The following is a 16540-nucleotide window of genomic DNA, read 5'->3' on the forward strand; positions in this document are numbered from 1 at the left end:
CAAGGTGCCCCAGGGGCTTCTTCCCAGGACAATCCAAGGGTGCCCTGCCAGTCCACCTTCCCTCTGCCAGTGGCTGCCATCACCTCCAGCAGGTCAGGCCGAGGAGGGTGCACTTGCACCTGTGTAGGAGACCCTTAGCAGGTCAGGGCCCTCTCAGCCTCGGCCACCAGTGGGCATCCGCCAAACTCATCACAGTTAACAGGGTATAGCAATCATCAGGCTGCCTGCTCCTCAGTTATGGATGATGGGACTTTTTTTTAATTCATTCACAAAATGTGAGTTTTGCTGGCTGGGCCAGCATTTATTGCCCATCCCTAGTTGCCCTTGAGAAGGTGATGGTGAGCTGCCTTCTTGAACAGCTGCAGTCCATTTGGTGTAGGTACACCCACAGTGCTATTAGGGAGGGAGTTCCAGGTCTTCAACCCAGCGACAGTGAAAGAACGGTGATATATTTCCAAGTCAGGATAGTGAGTGACTTGGAGGGGAACTTCCAAGTGGTGGTGTTCCCATCTATCTGCTGCTGTTGTCCTTCTAGACGGTAGTGGTCGTGGGTTTGGAAGGTGCTGTTGAAGGAGCCTTGGTGACTTCCTGCAGTGCATCTTGTGGATAGTACACACTGCTGCTACTGTGTGCCGGTGTTGGAGAGAGTGAATGTTTGTGGTTGTCCCAATAAAGCGGGCTGCTTTGTCCTGGATGGTTTCAAGCTCCTTGAGTGTTGTGGGAGCTGCACTCATCCAGGCAAGTGGGGAGTATTCCATCACAGTCCTGATTTGCACCTTGTAGATGGTGGACAGGCTTTAGGGAGTCAGGAGGTGAGTTACTCGTCGCACGATTCCTAGCCTCTGACCTGCTTTTGTAGCCACAGTATTTAAATGGCTAGTCCAGTTCTGTTTCTGGTCAATGGTAACCCCCAGGGTGATGATAGACTGCACTAGGTGTGGTAATAAGAAAAGTAAGATAAAGAAGTTTTGAAGGCACAAAGGTGGCATGGGTGTACAACCATTGTTTATAGTTCTTCCATTTGTAAATAAATGTTCATTTGTATTGTTTGGAAGTTTCCTAGATTCTTAACTTGCTGATAGTTGCAGACATTGAGGGGCGTGGAACTTAGTCCCTATCAGTGTCTGATAATGTCCTCCTAAAGAGTCACTCCTCTCACATTATCAACATTGTGATTACTGAATATTCCGTCATGAGGATGCTTAAACACTGGCCATAATTTCTGAGTGTGCGGTTGAGACACAGAACGCAATCCATTAGTTGCAGCTCACCAAGTTCGGAACTCTGAGAATGATATCTGCGCAGAGTGTTCAGTGAGGTTATTGCATCTCCTGCTGCTATTGCCCCAATGTGAGAGATACACATCAGTCCTCAGAGGGAGTTAACCAGGATGTGAGGGGCAAGGAACACTGTAGATGCAGTTTGAGGGTTAAAAGAATGAAGAATGCTCTCCACTATAGTCTGAGCAATAGAACTCCAGAGGCTTCCCGAGATGCAAGGAAAATGACGAGGTGTGCATGTCCAATCATTCCTGGCTGTTCTTCTTCAAATGTAATATTGAGCTAACATGCAGGTGAAGGCTGCAAGTAAGGAGGCAATGGGCAAGTTGGCCTTGACTGCAAGACGGATTCAGTGTAGGATTAAAGAGGTGTGTGTGCAATTGACTGAAGCCTTTGTGAGGCCTCACATGGGGAATTGTTTGCCCTGCTTGTCTCCTTATTAAGTATAGGAATAGACCTCGGATAGAGGAATTGCAACCAAAGTGCACTGGGCATCATTGAAGGACTGGGGTATTTTCCCATGAGGTGTGAGTGAGTAGAATGGGCCTGAGTGCTGGATCTTCCAGAAGGCTATCTATGTGAAGCATCAAGAGGTCTTACAGGGCTCTGCAGGTTCCATGCACAAATGATGTTTAACCTGGCTGGGGTGTCCAGAATGATGGAACACAGTCTTGCAGTAATATTAAGATCATCTAGGAATGAGATGTGTAGGACCCCCTGCAATTGGTCCTCCACACCCCATTGTGCAGCTGAGGCACTGTCATTGAGTGGACTATAAAGTTACTTTGATACTTTCCAGGATGATACAACTGTCAAGGGACACGGAATTACTGTGGGTGAATGGTGATCAGGGACCAGTCACAAGAACTTCCCTGATCACGGTGCATGTAGGATAAATCTCAAGGGGCCAAATGGTCTACTCATGCTGTTCTTCTCTGTACACCCATGTTTCTGGTTCTGCCTGAAAGAGCTCTCTGCAAGGTCTGCTCCACCTTGGGGAGCAGGTGCGAGGGTGGCATGACTCCATCCCTGCCAAGGTAAAATTTCATGTTGCTTTCAGTGTGCCATGCACACAGATTTTGTGGGGGCATTGGAAAATTGCATTTCTTCTTACAGGTGCACGAGGTTGCAAGAGAATGGAGTGCTGTGCAGGTTCTGATGTGCACATTTGACTCAAGGGTTTGCATATCTATACAGTTTGCTGCATGCAAAGGATAACACCACCAGCAGGGCTGTTGTTAAATAGTAAAATTTAATTCTGCTATCATAAAGTAAGGTACATGAGCGAAGTTTTATAAGTAAAGAGCCATGACCTGCCAGTCCACAGAGGATTGAAAACCAAGTAGTAAAGGATAAGTATTGGCAGCTTACTCTGCCTGGAAACTGTTAGGTATTAGATTGTCATGGGCATGTCTGCCACATTATACCCTTGCAATGGTCTCATCCTGTGTTTCTGCAACATCCTGGCCATCATCATCACCATCCCTTTCACCATCCTCATCATTGGAGAGACACTTCAGTCCTCCATGTCTCCCTCTACCAAGACATTCCCTCTCTTTGTTGCAGTTTGTGCAGGACGCAAACAACAACAATGATCCCGGACCTCATCTTTAAGAGACCTATCTATGCTCACTGGTGACCCTTGCGGAGGCATATGCGGCATTGTAGCTCTCCTCAGCAGTAACTGTGGATGGCAAACTGGTGTCACCAGCCAGGTATCTGAGGGTATCCCTTCTCCCTAAGGAGCCAGCCCTGTAATTGCTGAGGTCCTTCAAAAACTTCTGGCGCCTGGGAGCAGTTCAGCATGTTGGCGTCATGAGAGCTCCCTGGGGGCCATGCACAAACATGCAGGATTTGTCTGGTGTGTTCATATATCAGCTGCATGTTCAAAGAGTGGAAACCTTTCCTATTGATGAACATGACCGGCTGAAGTCAGGGAGCTCTCGATGCCACACGTGAACAGTCACATGCGGGGATCCTGTGATTTGTTGCAAAACCCAACTCTCTGGTTGCTTGGCTGTCGCTTTCCAAGCAGAAATTAATAAATTGATGCACTCTCCTGAGGAGAGTATCTGTCACCTCCCAAATGCACTTGTGGGAATTGCCGAGCAGGTCCCAAGTGGATCCCTGGAAGGAGCCACTGGCAAAGAAGTTTAAGGCGGTGTTGATCTTTAATGCCACAGGCATGGGATTACCTCCAAGTTCTTGCAGTCACAGGTCTTCATGAAGAAGCTGGCAGATGTGAGCAATCACATTCCAGGACAACCTAAGGTGTCCCCTGCATTGCCTTTCATTCACTTACAGGTAGCTGCGCTGCCTGCAATGTACCCGGGTTCGGGCCAATGCTCACCACTGCACCAGCCTCTGGTGGCCAGCATCCTGACCTTCTTGCTGCTTTGTCCACTTTCCTCCTGGCCCTGAGCTAACGTGTGCCAGTTTCTTCTCATCTGTAGAAAAGCAGGGTTGCATGTAGCCTGCGTCATCCAGGGCTCAGTGGATCTGTGTATGAATTGCAGTGATCCATCTAATCAGCATGTTCCTTGTAGATTAGCTTCCATCTCTGAGGCTTAAAGCCAATGCTAAGCCCAGTGCCCGGCTTCCATCTAGGTATGACATCTCCACCCAACCCCTTCTGGTAAAGGACATCCTGGAGGACCACAGATGAGTGTTCCTCCCATTCACACATGATTGTACATGGAGACATTGCGCATTGACTGGGATGATGACAGCCATGTGCAAGAACCATCCCTCAGATACCATTTTGCTTGTTTCCACTACCCTCAAGGCTCTATAGAGAGACCTTGGCATCATAGAAAGACTTGCCACATAAGTCCTTGTCTGCCATATAACCATTTATCCAGAAGGATGGATGTTTGGAGTCGGGACTTTGCTGCCATTAGCCTCCCTCCTTCCCTCCCTTAATCCCTGCCTCTAACAGCAGCAGATACCTAATTGCACAGAATGTACAGCAACTCCAGACCTTGATGGGTTCTCACTGGAATGTGATCCATTTGTCATGGAGCAATGCTGGTTTCTTGAGCACCTTGAGAAGAGAACTCAGCTGAACCTGGCTCTCCATGGAGTGGACTAATAATTACTTGACCCCAAAAAAATGAAGCATTAATTCCTCCCTTCCGAAAAGAGACCCCTCCAGTATCAATTGCTTGAGAAGTCTTACGAACAGTGCAACAACCTTGAGAGCTTCATCTTCATGTGTGTGAGGTTTGCCTGTGCGTCAAGCACCTTCTACCCTCTCCCTGCTACCCACCACGTTCCTCCTGTCATCCTACACAATTACCACTTGTCATTTCTTTCCCTCCTGTAATCCTTCAACCTTCTCCTGTTACCCTGGACCCGACTGTCATTTATGTTGGCATTTCTGCTTTCTCCCTGTTCCCATAACTATCAATGTGTCCATGCTCTCCTGACCCTGACCCCTCCGATTCTTGAGGCCAGCTGTACCCTGACTTTCTGCAACTCATCCCCCATTAGATCATCCATCACCCGCCCATGAGCTTAGCACTTCCACCCTACCTGATCAACTCCCTCCTCTGATTATGACTGTACCCTCTGCCTCCCAGTAACCTCATTCAAATCCTTAGGGTCAAAGTCTTAAGCTTGCTGAGCCTGCCCTTTAGACCCCTCCACCTATGATGCTCACTGCCGAGAGAGGCCATCCACCAACCTACAACAGGACCAAGGCATGCATGATAGGCCTACCCTTCTGAACAAGCCCCGACTAGTCTCGCTTCCTTCCCCGGACACCCTCCTAAACAAGCCCCAAACAGTCTGGCCTTTTTCCATGGACACCCTCCGAAACATCCCTGGACAGTCTGGCTTCTTTCCCCAGATACCTTCCTGCCTTCCCTGTTGATTCTTCCTCCCTTGCCCAACTTTCATGCAGCTTGGACTACTGGCAGCCAATCTCAATCAGGAGGCTGACCTTTGTGAGTGACCCCCAAGCAGGACAAAGCAGCAGCTGCTCACTCCAAAGTCCAGGAAGAAGTCTACCTTGCCAGGTGCACACCAGTTATGCGCAATCATAAACGCACAAATTTCTATTTGGCGGAGAATGTAATATCCAGCAAGGCGGACTCTTAATGAAAATGCATGACATGCAAATACATGCGAAAGGGCTTCCCGACACTAGTCATAGGGAAGTTCTACCCACCTTACAAGTCTCAAGAACTTAATTGCAAAAGTTCATCCTGTCACCAAGAAATTGATTTTTTGGCAATATGCTAAATTAAGTTCCCCTACCTGTCAAGCTTCCCACTGAAGGTAGACCAGGAGGATTCTGGCCAAACTGGTGAAAATGCCAGAGAAATTGCACAGACTTTGAAATGAGAGGTATGTGCCCAATTTTAATAGCCCAGATTTCATAGTTAGAAGTGAAGGAATGGTACTCACTGTTGATCATAAAGAAATCTGCTCATAACATTTTACCCAGCTCTAAAGCACAGATTTCCTTTAGTCCAATGTCAGATTGAATTTGGTCCTTTTAGAGGGAATTGGTGCTGTCCAGGAAGAAGGCAAGCAGCAGGGTAGCAGGGAGGCTATTCAACCAATCAGATTGAAGAATTCTCACAGATGGCAATGAAATAAAAAACAGGGAATAGAAATCATGGGCCTTAATTTTTGAGCTCCAAGGCAGTGTAAGTGGGGGGTACTCCAAAGACTTGCTGGGGAAATGTCCATCGGAAGTTCCTAGGTAATATTCTCATGGCAGTTTCCCAGGAAGTGTAAACTTCCAATGGGCAATTGCCCTGCACTGGGAACTATCCAAAAATGCCAGTTAAATCGCAAACTTCAGATGGTTGCGACTGTGTTACATCAATAGTTACCCAGGAAAAGTTAGAAGAATTAAAACCACTTCTAGCTTCTGCGTAACTATTGTAGAGAGCCATACCGACCTCCCATGTGACTCCCCCGACACCCGCGAACCTCAAAAGGCCTCACCCCATGCCCCCAACAGGACTCCCTCCAGCCCCCAGACTATCCCCCCCCCAACATGGGACTTCCCCTGCATGGGGCTTCCCCCCCCACCACTGACTAACCCCGCCATGGGACACCCAAACCCCCGATCAGACTCCCAGGCCCGGCCAGACCTGATTTCCCTGCCGCCGACTTCCCAATCCTCCCCATTGCCGACTATCCAAACCCTGTGATGGCCCAACCCTCCCCTGCAATTGTCCATCCCCCCCGACTGCCCGACACCCCCCCCCACCGACTGTCTGACCAGCCCTGCTTGCCCGAAGCCCCCCCCACCGATTGTCCAAACTCCCCTGACTGTCCAAATCCCTTGACTGTTTGAATCGCACCCCCATCCTCACCACCTGACTTCCCAGCCCTTCCCCTTCCCAACTCTCCGAAACCACATCTCCCGACTGTCCGAAATCCGCCGATTGTCCAAACTCCCCACTTCCTGACGGTCCAAGCTCCTCCCTTCTCGACTGTCTGAAACCCCCTGACCATCCAAAGCCACCCCCCCACCCCAACTGTCCAACATCCCCTGGCTATCCAAACCCTCCCCTGACTGCCCCACTCTCCACCCAAACTGTTCAACCCCCTGACTGCCTGAACCTACTCGCCGACTGTCCAACCGTAACCTGATTGTCTGAACCTCACCGCGACTGTCTGACCCCCACCAACTGTCCAAACCCCCACACTGCCCTATCCTTTCACTTCCTGACTGTCCGAACTCGCCCCCTCCCAAGACTGTCCGACCCTCTATCCCTGACTGTCCAACCCACTGCTGCTGACTGCCCGATCCTCTCCCCTGACTGTCTGACCACCCCCCTTCCCCAACTCGCGGTCATTTCAGACTGCCCAAAGCACTCCCCCCGAGTGCCCAACCCACCCCGACTGCTCCATGCTACCCCCCGACTAGCCACCCCGCCCCCCCATCCCCGTGCCCCTCAAAATTCTAACTGCTACCAGAGAAACCTCCCTTTTCCCTGCTTGAAAGCAGCTGGACCTTTAAACCTACCTGATTTATGGCAGCAGGTGCCATTAAAAAAAAAGGGGGCTTGACTTACTTGCTTCTGACTCTGAAGCCCTTGGCAGATGGCCTGGGGAATGCACTGCACTGCATAGTTTCGGCAGGTTTGAGTCAGAAGGTTGGGCGAGAAACTATCGGAAAGATTTCAAGGTAAAAAAGTAGGAGCGGATTGGCAATACAACTCTACCACTCCATGGAAGTTCAGGCCCCATATTCAAATCATTGTACAGAGAGTGGAATAAAGATCAAGGCATGCAGATAGGATTAAAAGCTTAAATAGGAAAACACAAACATGAATAAAAATAAATCTATGTTAATTTTTTAAGAAGCCTGCTAATTTTAAATTTTCTTCTGAGGGAATGACACTCCATGTGTATAAATTAGTCTTTCAGGGCCAGGGAGGTTGTTCAGCTATAATTAAAATTCATCACACAACAGAGGAGGAAAGATTCTTCCTTACAAAGGGCGAGACAAAAGGGCATGTTAAGTCAACTGACTTGTGCACCATTTATGAGTGTCGCTGACGCTCAGCCACATAAAACAGTAAATACTGAGGTGAACAGACAAGATATGTCCCCAATTAAATCTGTACTTTTCAGCTGATCTTCTCTGGTAGATTGATGGGAGTAATACAATTAGTCTTAATGGACTCCCTTCTGTGCCCTGGTTTGAGAAAGAAAACTGGCCAGGATTCCAGCTTCTGATCACTTGTTGGAAGTTCACATGCAGAGATTTTGCCAGTGACCTCCTCATCCTATGATACATTTGTCGGCCCAGCACTGATTCCTGTGGCACTCCACTAGTACCATGTCAGCATAACTCCATTCACAACTATCCTTTGCTCTCTCTAGTTTGGCCAATTTTCCATGCAGTTCAGCAGCTTCCTCATCACTTTAAGCCTTTCTTCTGTGTGGGTCAACCACATATGTCATGGTATCAAATGTCTTAGAGCCTAAAAATGGCACATTCACAACAATTGTATCATTAACAAAGATCCATCATTTCTTTAAAGAACTCCAATGAAATTGTTAAGCAAGATCTCTCTCCCATAAAATCCATGCTGAGTCCCTTACCTTGCCATATATATGAGTGTTTGTTATTTTGTCTTTTAGAATGACCTGAAATACATTCTCCAGTACTATTTTTTGGTTTTCTAGCATGCATTTTCCTTTATTGTCCCTAGGCCCTTTTAAAAAGACTGCTTTTGTAGTAACTATTTTGCAATCCTTGGCAACTGCCACTGTTTTTAATGAATCTCCAAATATAGTAGCAAGGAACTAATGATTTGACCAAATGGCCCCTCATCTCCTCCCTCTCCTGATAGCTTCGCTACTTGATTGACCCCCTTCCTCACATACTTAAGGGTGCTTCTGGCATCGCAGTGGCCAGAATCCTGGCAGCCTAAAACAAATTTCCAGACCAGCAGTTCCCACAACAGGATGGTCTCTTGGGCAGAGTTTCCAATGCTTGTGAAACAGTATACATCATTAGTCCCTAGCATTAGCCTAGGGAAAACAAAAGAGGAATAGTTAGAAAAGAGAAAGTAGTAAGATATGAGAAAGCTGCAAGATATAATACAATCGAAAAATGGTCACTTTGTGAATATCAATTTAGTAAATAATTGTTTGTCTTTAGTATTTAGGATAATTAAAACTGGATTACATGTGTATTTGCTCAACCGATACTTTGTTTTATGAACTGTTCAATGTATCTCCCCATGCCAAAATAAAGCAAGGTTATATATAAGTAAACTACTGCGGATGTTGGGAATCTGAAATAAAAACAGAAAATGCTAAGAAACTCAGCAGGTCTGGCAGCATCTGTGAGAAAGAAACAGAGTTAATGTTTCGAGTCCGTGTGAGCTGAAGAAGTGTCATATGGACTCAAAACATTAACTCTGTTTCTCTCTCCACAGATGCAACCAGACCTGCTGTGTTTTTCCAGCATCTTCTGTTTTTAATAGCAGGGTTATGCTGTTTTAAATAAAATAATCATAAGTATAAATGTATATGTGATGGACAGTTAACAAACTGCTTAAGTACAAAAAAAGACTGGCTAATACTTCATCAAATTACAAATACTGGAAAAACAAATATGACTTGCCAGTTTCTTTCGATACATTGGACTGAAGATGATTCATCTGTTGTCAGTATGACTGACTTTAAGTACATTGCCCTGTTCCAAGCACTGATAACTGATATCTATCAGAAGACATTGGAATGCTTCCAAGTGCCAGACTGAACCTCTCATTAGTAATGCTTTATCTCACTTTTCACCTGAGTAGGAAGTGCTGATAAAAGGGCAACAAAAACAGTATACCATTTTCAATGACTCTTTTTACACAGTGTGATGAAAGCAGTAATGATATAGTGTAACAAGCTGACACAGGCCCAGGACCAATGGTCAATTAGGCATACAGATTAGAGTTTAAAACAAATTGGGTTTATTTATCCACAGCAGTTGGTAAGTACAGTAATATTGGAGACGGGAACAAGGATTGCTTTCCAGACCCCCCTGTCGCTTGCCACTTCAACACTCCACCCTGCTCTCATGTCCACATATCCATCTTTGGCCTGATGTATTGTTCCAGTGAAGCTCAACGTAAACTGGAGGAACAGCACCTCATCTTCCGACTAGGCACTTTACAGTCTTCCGGACTGAATATTGAGTTCAACAACTTTAGATCATGAACTCCCTCCTCCATCCCCACCCCCTTTCTGATCCCCCTTTTTTACCAATAATTTATATAGATTTTTCTTTTCCCACCTATTTCCATCCCTTGTTTTATCTTTACCTTTTAGCCTATTTCGATCCCTTCCCCCCACCCTTCCCCCACTAGGGCCACCTGTACCTTTATTATCACATTCCTTAGATAATATCACCAGCTTCAACACCTCTTTGTCCTTCTGTCTATGACATCTTTTGGTTATCTCCACCTATCACTGGCCCTCTATCCAGCTCTACTTGTCCCACCACCCCTTAAACCAGCTTATATTTCACCTCTTTTCTATTTTTTCTTAGTTTTGTTGAAGAGTCTTACGGACTCCAAACGTTAACTGTGTTCCTCGCCGCAGATGCTGTCAGACCTGCTGAGTTTTTCCAGGTATTTTTGTTTTTGTTTTAGATTTCCAGCATCCACAGTTTTTTGCTTTTTACTTTCCAGCCTGCACTTTCTCACTTTTAGTTCCTTCTTTTCCCCAACTGAACTATTTCTCTGTCTTTTAACTCTTTTGGAGGCCTTACAGGCAGTGAGTTGTTACTGATTAAAGGCAATGAAGGACAATGATTTGCTAAACCTAGATCGTCTTGCCTTGGTCATTCTAACACATTTTGAAGTTGCACCCTTATTGGGTACAGATCTCTTAAAAGCCTATTGCTCACATGTTGTCTGTCTCTCATTATGGTACAATGGAAAAATCGAAAACATACAGGGCTGATTCATTTGATGCTGTGCCCATTGGGTTTGGCATGCCATATCTGTTAGAGAAGCAGTAGGGGCACAGAGGGTCTGCCCACCAAGTGTGCATCTCTTGTTAATGCCCGAAAAATAATTAAATGACCCGATCATACATTTACAGGGCTGCAGATGCTCATCATTCATTTACAATTGACATTTAATGGTACTCCTTTATAACCAAGTGGGGTATTTTTCTTAAAGGGAAGCTTGCTTGGCAGTAGTGGTTATTGGTTGTATGTTGACACAGTAATTTCACTGTTTGTTTGCCGATTTTACTTCAGTACTTAAAACTAAAGTCAGACTTTCTTAAAGCTGCATCTCATTTCCTACTTTGGATGTTTACCAATGGAACGATAACAATGCATAGCCTAAATAAGATGCATTGGTATTCGACTGGGTACCTTTTTCTATCTGCAGGTTCTGACAGAGGAAGAGAAGGATCAGAGGAAGCATTGGAAACAAATTGCACCATAGACATTCAAAGGTGTATGCTGACCTCCTTACCATATATACAGGCCAACACAATGGATACACCCAAAGAAGTCTATATGTAGAGACTACTTTGCTGAGGTGTCCAAGCTGGAGCCATAGAGACTCCTGTAGCCAGATGCAGAAACAGTGGACAGGATAGGAACTGTGGGCTGTTGGCATGAAAAAAATGTGATCCTCGACAAAATATTGAAACTTACATGTTAAGGAGCTCACCTAAAGAGAGATATTGTTAGATCCGATATTGAGTAACAATCAGGAGATAGTTGTGGCTAGTGAACATAGTCACACCCTTGCCATCTTTAGATAATCACGGTGATAATAAAAGATTGGAAAGACTAATCCAACACTAGTCTGAAAAGAGGGGCAAACTACAATGGAATTCTGCCTAGTAAAGCTAACATTCCCCATTCTGTTAGGACTAAAGCATTAAAAGGCATCCTGAAAAAGAGGAAACATACTTACATAGATATGGTATGGTAAGAAGAAACCAGCATGGATTTCTTATTTACTTATCTATTCAGAGCCCCATCTGCTGGAGGAGGACTGGCTTAGCAAACCGAATAGAAAGCAATCTGGGCGAAATGTGAAGCTGCACAAATGTGTGTGAGATTTAACTTCAGGTGTAAAATTCCAAGTTAATGAGACAAGAAAGGAAATAAGCAATGGGAATATCAAGGACAAGTCTTCTTTACAGGGTTGTAGTGGCAGACTGATAGGAACCATGCAACGTGCAGCTACAGCACGGAGCGTAGCTGACTAACTGAGTGAAGACTTGGAATTTCGCGAGAGGGGAGTTTTAAGTGTTAATTTTGTTCTCATATTTTCGCCTAAAAATCTAATCTATTCTGTAATTAGCAGTAATTGGAAAGTACTGTGCAAGCTGGCTAGGTTCTTTCTTCAGTTTAGACAGGGTTAATTTACTCTCAGCTGTCGGAGCTGAGTAGTTAATTAGCTAACTGGTTGAATCTGGTTACTGTTCAGTTTATTATAAATTCAGGGTCCTTTAGTGCACCTTGGTAAACTGAGTGTAGCCAACTAACTGAGTGAAGACTTGAGGGAAGGAATTGTTTGTTTCCCCTTTCTATCCATCTCGCTCTGCAGAAATTGGTTCTTGCTCTACTGCAGGGAAAGGAGCCAGCTGTTTGGTGAGTATCTGGTGAGTGGGTAAATTTTATTCTATCCCTAAGGTTTAAAATAATGCACAATTTGGTGGTAAAGTTAATACAATATATAAGAAAGCAACATAAATAAGTGATTAAGATAATTAAGTAATTAATTGAAGCACATTAAGGATGTGTCAAGGCTGTAGCATGTGGGAGCTCCTGGATAACATTGTGATCCAGGGCAAACACGTCTGCAGTGAGTGTTTGCAACTTGAGGAACTTTGGCTCAGAGTCGTTGAGCTACGGTTTCTGCGACACATCAGGGAGGGGGAAGTTACCTGGATGTTTTATACCAGGAGGGCAGCCACACCACTTGGGACAGGGTCTTCTGATTTGGTCAGTGGCCAGGGACAGGAAGACAGACAGGGACTGCAAGGGAGGAAGGAAAGGGGACACAGAGGGCAGGAGTATGAGCCTCTGCAATTGTCCAATAGGTTTGAAGTTCTCTAAGCTTGTTTGGATGGGAGTGGGGTCTGCAGGGTGGATGTGCAAACTGATCATGGCACTGTGGCACAAGAAGCCATCCAAGTGGGGGAATGTGGTGATAGTAGGGGACAGTACAGTAAGGGCGATTGGCACTGTTCTCTGTAGCAAGGAGCAAGAGTCCAGATGACTTTGATGGCTGCCTGGTGCCAGGGTTCAGGACATCTGCTCAGGGCTGGAGAGGAACTCGCAGTGGGAGAGGGAGGATTCAGTAGTCATAGTCCATGTAGGTACCAATGAATGAAGACAGGATGAGAAAGGAGACTCTGCATAGTCAGTATGATGAGCTAGGCACTGAATTAAGAAGCAGAACCTCAAAGGTAATAATTTCTGGATTATTACCTGAGCCACATGCAAATTAGCATTGGATAAATAAGATTAGAGAAATGAATGTGTGACTCAAGGACTGGTGTGGGAGAAGAGGGTTCCAATTTGTGGGGCACTGGTACCAGTATTGGAGAAAGTGGCATCTATACCGCTGGGATAGAGGGAGAAACAAGTGTGTCCAAGGCTAGTATTTTAAACTTCAATAAGGGCATGAAAGCAAAGCTAGCCGAAGTGAACTGGCAAATGAGGTTTAGGGAAATGTCAGTAGAAGTTCAGTGACAGATATTTAAAGGGATATTTCAGAATACATAGAATATATACATTCCAATGAGAAAGGAAAAACCCCAAGGCCACCTGTGGTTAACTAAAAAGTTAAAGACAGTATCAAACTTAAAGAAAAAGCATATAATTATACAAAGACGAGCGGCAGGTCAGCATACTGGAAAGAATTAAAGAACAGCAAAGAATGACAAAAAGATTAATAAGGAGAGAAAAATAAGAGTATGAGACAAAGCTAGCCAGTAACATAAAGACGGATAGTAAGAGTTTCTATGATATTTAAGTAAGGAAAAGAGTTAACAAAGTGAGCGTATGTCCTATAAAGTGCACGCTTAGAGAATTGATAATGGAAAGCAGGGAGATGGCGGATGAATTAAACAGGTATTTTCCTTTGGTCTTCACTATAGGGGACACAAGGTAACAGCTGTAAATCAGGAAATGAAAGGAAGGGAGGAATTTGGGGAAAATTACAATCACCAGGAAAGTGGTATTGAGCAAACTTTTGGGGCTGCGGCTTACAAATCTCCAGGTCCAGATGGACTTCACCCTAAGGTGTTGAAAGAATTGGCTAGTAAGATCGTTAATGCACTGGTTTTAATTTTCCAAAATTCCCTAGATTGGGGGAAGGATCCATTAGATTGGAAAATAGCAAATATAACTCCTTTTATTCACAAAGGGAGGGAGACAGAAAGCAGGAAACTATAGACCAGTTAGCCTAACATCTGTCATAGGGAAATGTTAGAAGCTATTATTAAAGATGTTATAGTGGGGCACTTAGAAAAACTCAAGGCAACCAGGCAGAGTCAACATGGTTTTGTGAAAGGGAAATCATGTTTAGCCAATTTTTTGGAGCTCTTTGAGGGAGTCACATGTGCTGTGGATAAAGGGGAACCAGTGAATGTACTGTACTTAGATTTCCAGGAGACATTTGGTAAAGTGTCACATCAAAGGTTAATGTAAAAAATAAAAGCTCATGGTGTAGGAGGTAACATACTGGCATGATTAGAAGATTGGATAGCTAACAAGTTGCAGAGAGCTGTCATAAATGGGTCTTTTTCTGGTTGGCAGGATGTGAGGAGTGGTATGCCACAGGGATCAGGACTGAAGTCTCAACTTTTATAATTTATATAAATTACTTGGACGAAGGGACCGAAGGAATGGTTGCTAAATTTGCTGATGACACAAAGGTAGGAAAATAAATTGCGAAGATGGTGTAAGGAGGCTACAAAGTGACATAGGTTGTGAATGGGCAAAGATCTGGCAAATGGAATATAACGTGGGCAAATGTGAAATCGTTCATTTTGGCAGGAAGAATAAAAAAGAAGCTTATTACCTAAATGGTGAGAAATTGCAGAGCTCTAAGATTTCAGAAGGATTTGGTTGTCTAGTGCATGAATCGCAAAAGGTTAGGTACAGCAGGTATTTAGGAAAACTAATAGAATGTTATCATTTATTGTAAGGGGGATTGATTACAAAAGTAGGGTGGTTATGCTTCAGTTGTACATAGCATTGGTGAAAGCACATCTGGAGTGTTGCGAACAGTACTGGTCTCCTTACTTAAAGAAAGATGTAAATGCATTAGAAGCAGGGGAGGCAATGGCTTAGTGGTACTGTTGCAAGGCTAGTAATCCAGAGACCCAGGATAATGCTCTGGGGGCACAGGTTTGAATCTCGCCACGGCAGATGGTGAAATTTGAATGCAATAAAAATCTGGAATTAAAAGCCTAACGATGACCATGAAACCATTGTCAATTGTTGACATGGCTCCAGACTCTTAAATGCCACTCAGCTGTATCAAACCGCTCATAAAGCTCCAAAAAAGGAATGAAACAGGATGGGCCACCCAGCATTGACCTAGGAACCAGAAACAACAACGGCAAGTTCAACCTGGTCAACCCTGCAAAGTCCTCCTTACTAACATCTGGGGGCTAGTGTCTCACAGACTAGACAAGCAACAGCCTGACATGGTCATACTTATGGAATCGTATCTTACAGATAATGTCCCAGACACTGCCATCACCGTCCCTCCCCTGGGAGCCCTCAACATTGACTCTGGGCCCCATGAAGTCTCATGGTATAAGGTCAAACATTGCAAGGAAACCTCCTGCTGATTACCACGTACTGCCTTCCCTCAGATGATGAATCAGTTCTCCTCCATGTCATCCACCACTTGGAGGTTGCACTGAGGGTGGCAAGGGTGCATTCTGGATGGGGGACTTCAATGCCCATCATCAAGAGTGGCTTGGTAGCACTGCTATTGACTGGGTTCGTCAAGCCCTAAAGGACATAGCTGCTAGGCTGGGTCTGCGACAGGTGGAACCTACAAGAGGGAAAAATATACTTGACCTCATCCTCAACAACCTGCCTACCGCAGATGCATCTGTCCATGACAGTATCGGTAGGAGTGATGACCACACAGTCGTTGCGGAGATGAAGTCCCTCCTTCACATTAAGGATATCCTCCATTGTGTTGGTGGCACTACCACAGTGCTAAATGGAATAGATTTTGAACAGGTCTAGCAACTGAAGACTGGGCATCCATGAGACACTGTGTACCATCAGCAGCAGCAGAATTGTACTCAAACATAATCTGTAACCTCATGGCCTGGCATATCCCCCCACTTTACCGTTACCTTGGTTCAACCCCGGTTCAATGAAGAGTGTAGGAGGGCATACCAGAAGCTGCAACAGGCATACCTAAAAGTGAGGTGCCAACCTGATGAAGCTATAAAACAGGACTACTTGCATGCCAAAGACCATAACCAGTAAGTGATCCTACAACCGACAGAAGAGATCTAAGCTCTGCAGTCCTGCCACGTCCAGTCGTGAATGGTGGTGGACAATTAAACAACTCACTGGAGGAGGAGGCTCCACAAATGTCCCCATCCTCAATAATGGAGAAGCCCAGCACATCAGTGCAAAATATAAGGCTGAAGCATTAGCAACAAGCTTCAGCCAGAATTGCCAAGTGGATGATCCATCTTGAACTCCTCTGGAGGTCCCCAGCATCACAGATGACAGTCTTCATCCAATTCAATTCACTCCATGTGATATCAAG

This window comes from Carcharodon carcharias, chromosome 12, assembly GCF_017639515.1.
Source record: "Carcharodon carcharias isolate sCarCar2 chromosome 12, sCarCar2.pri, whole genome shotgun sequence".
NCBI classification, from domain to species: Eukaryota; Metazoa; Chordata; class Chondrichthyes; order Lamniformes; family Lamnidae; genus Carcharodon; species Carcharodon carcharias.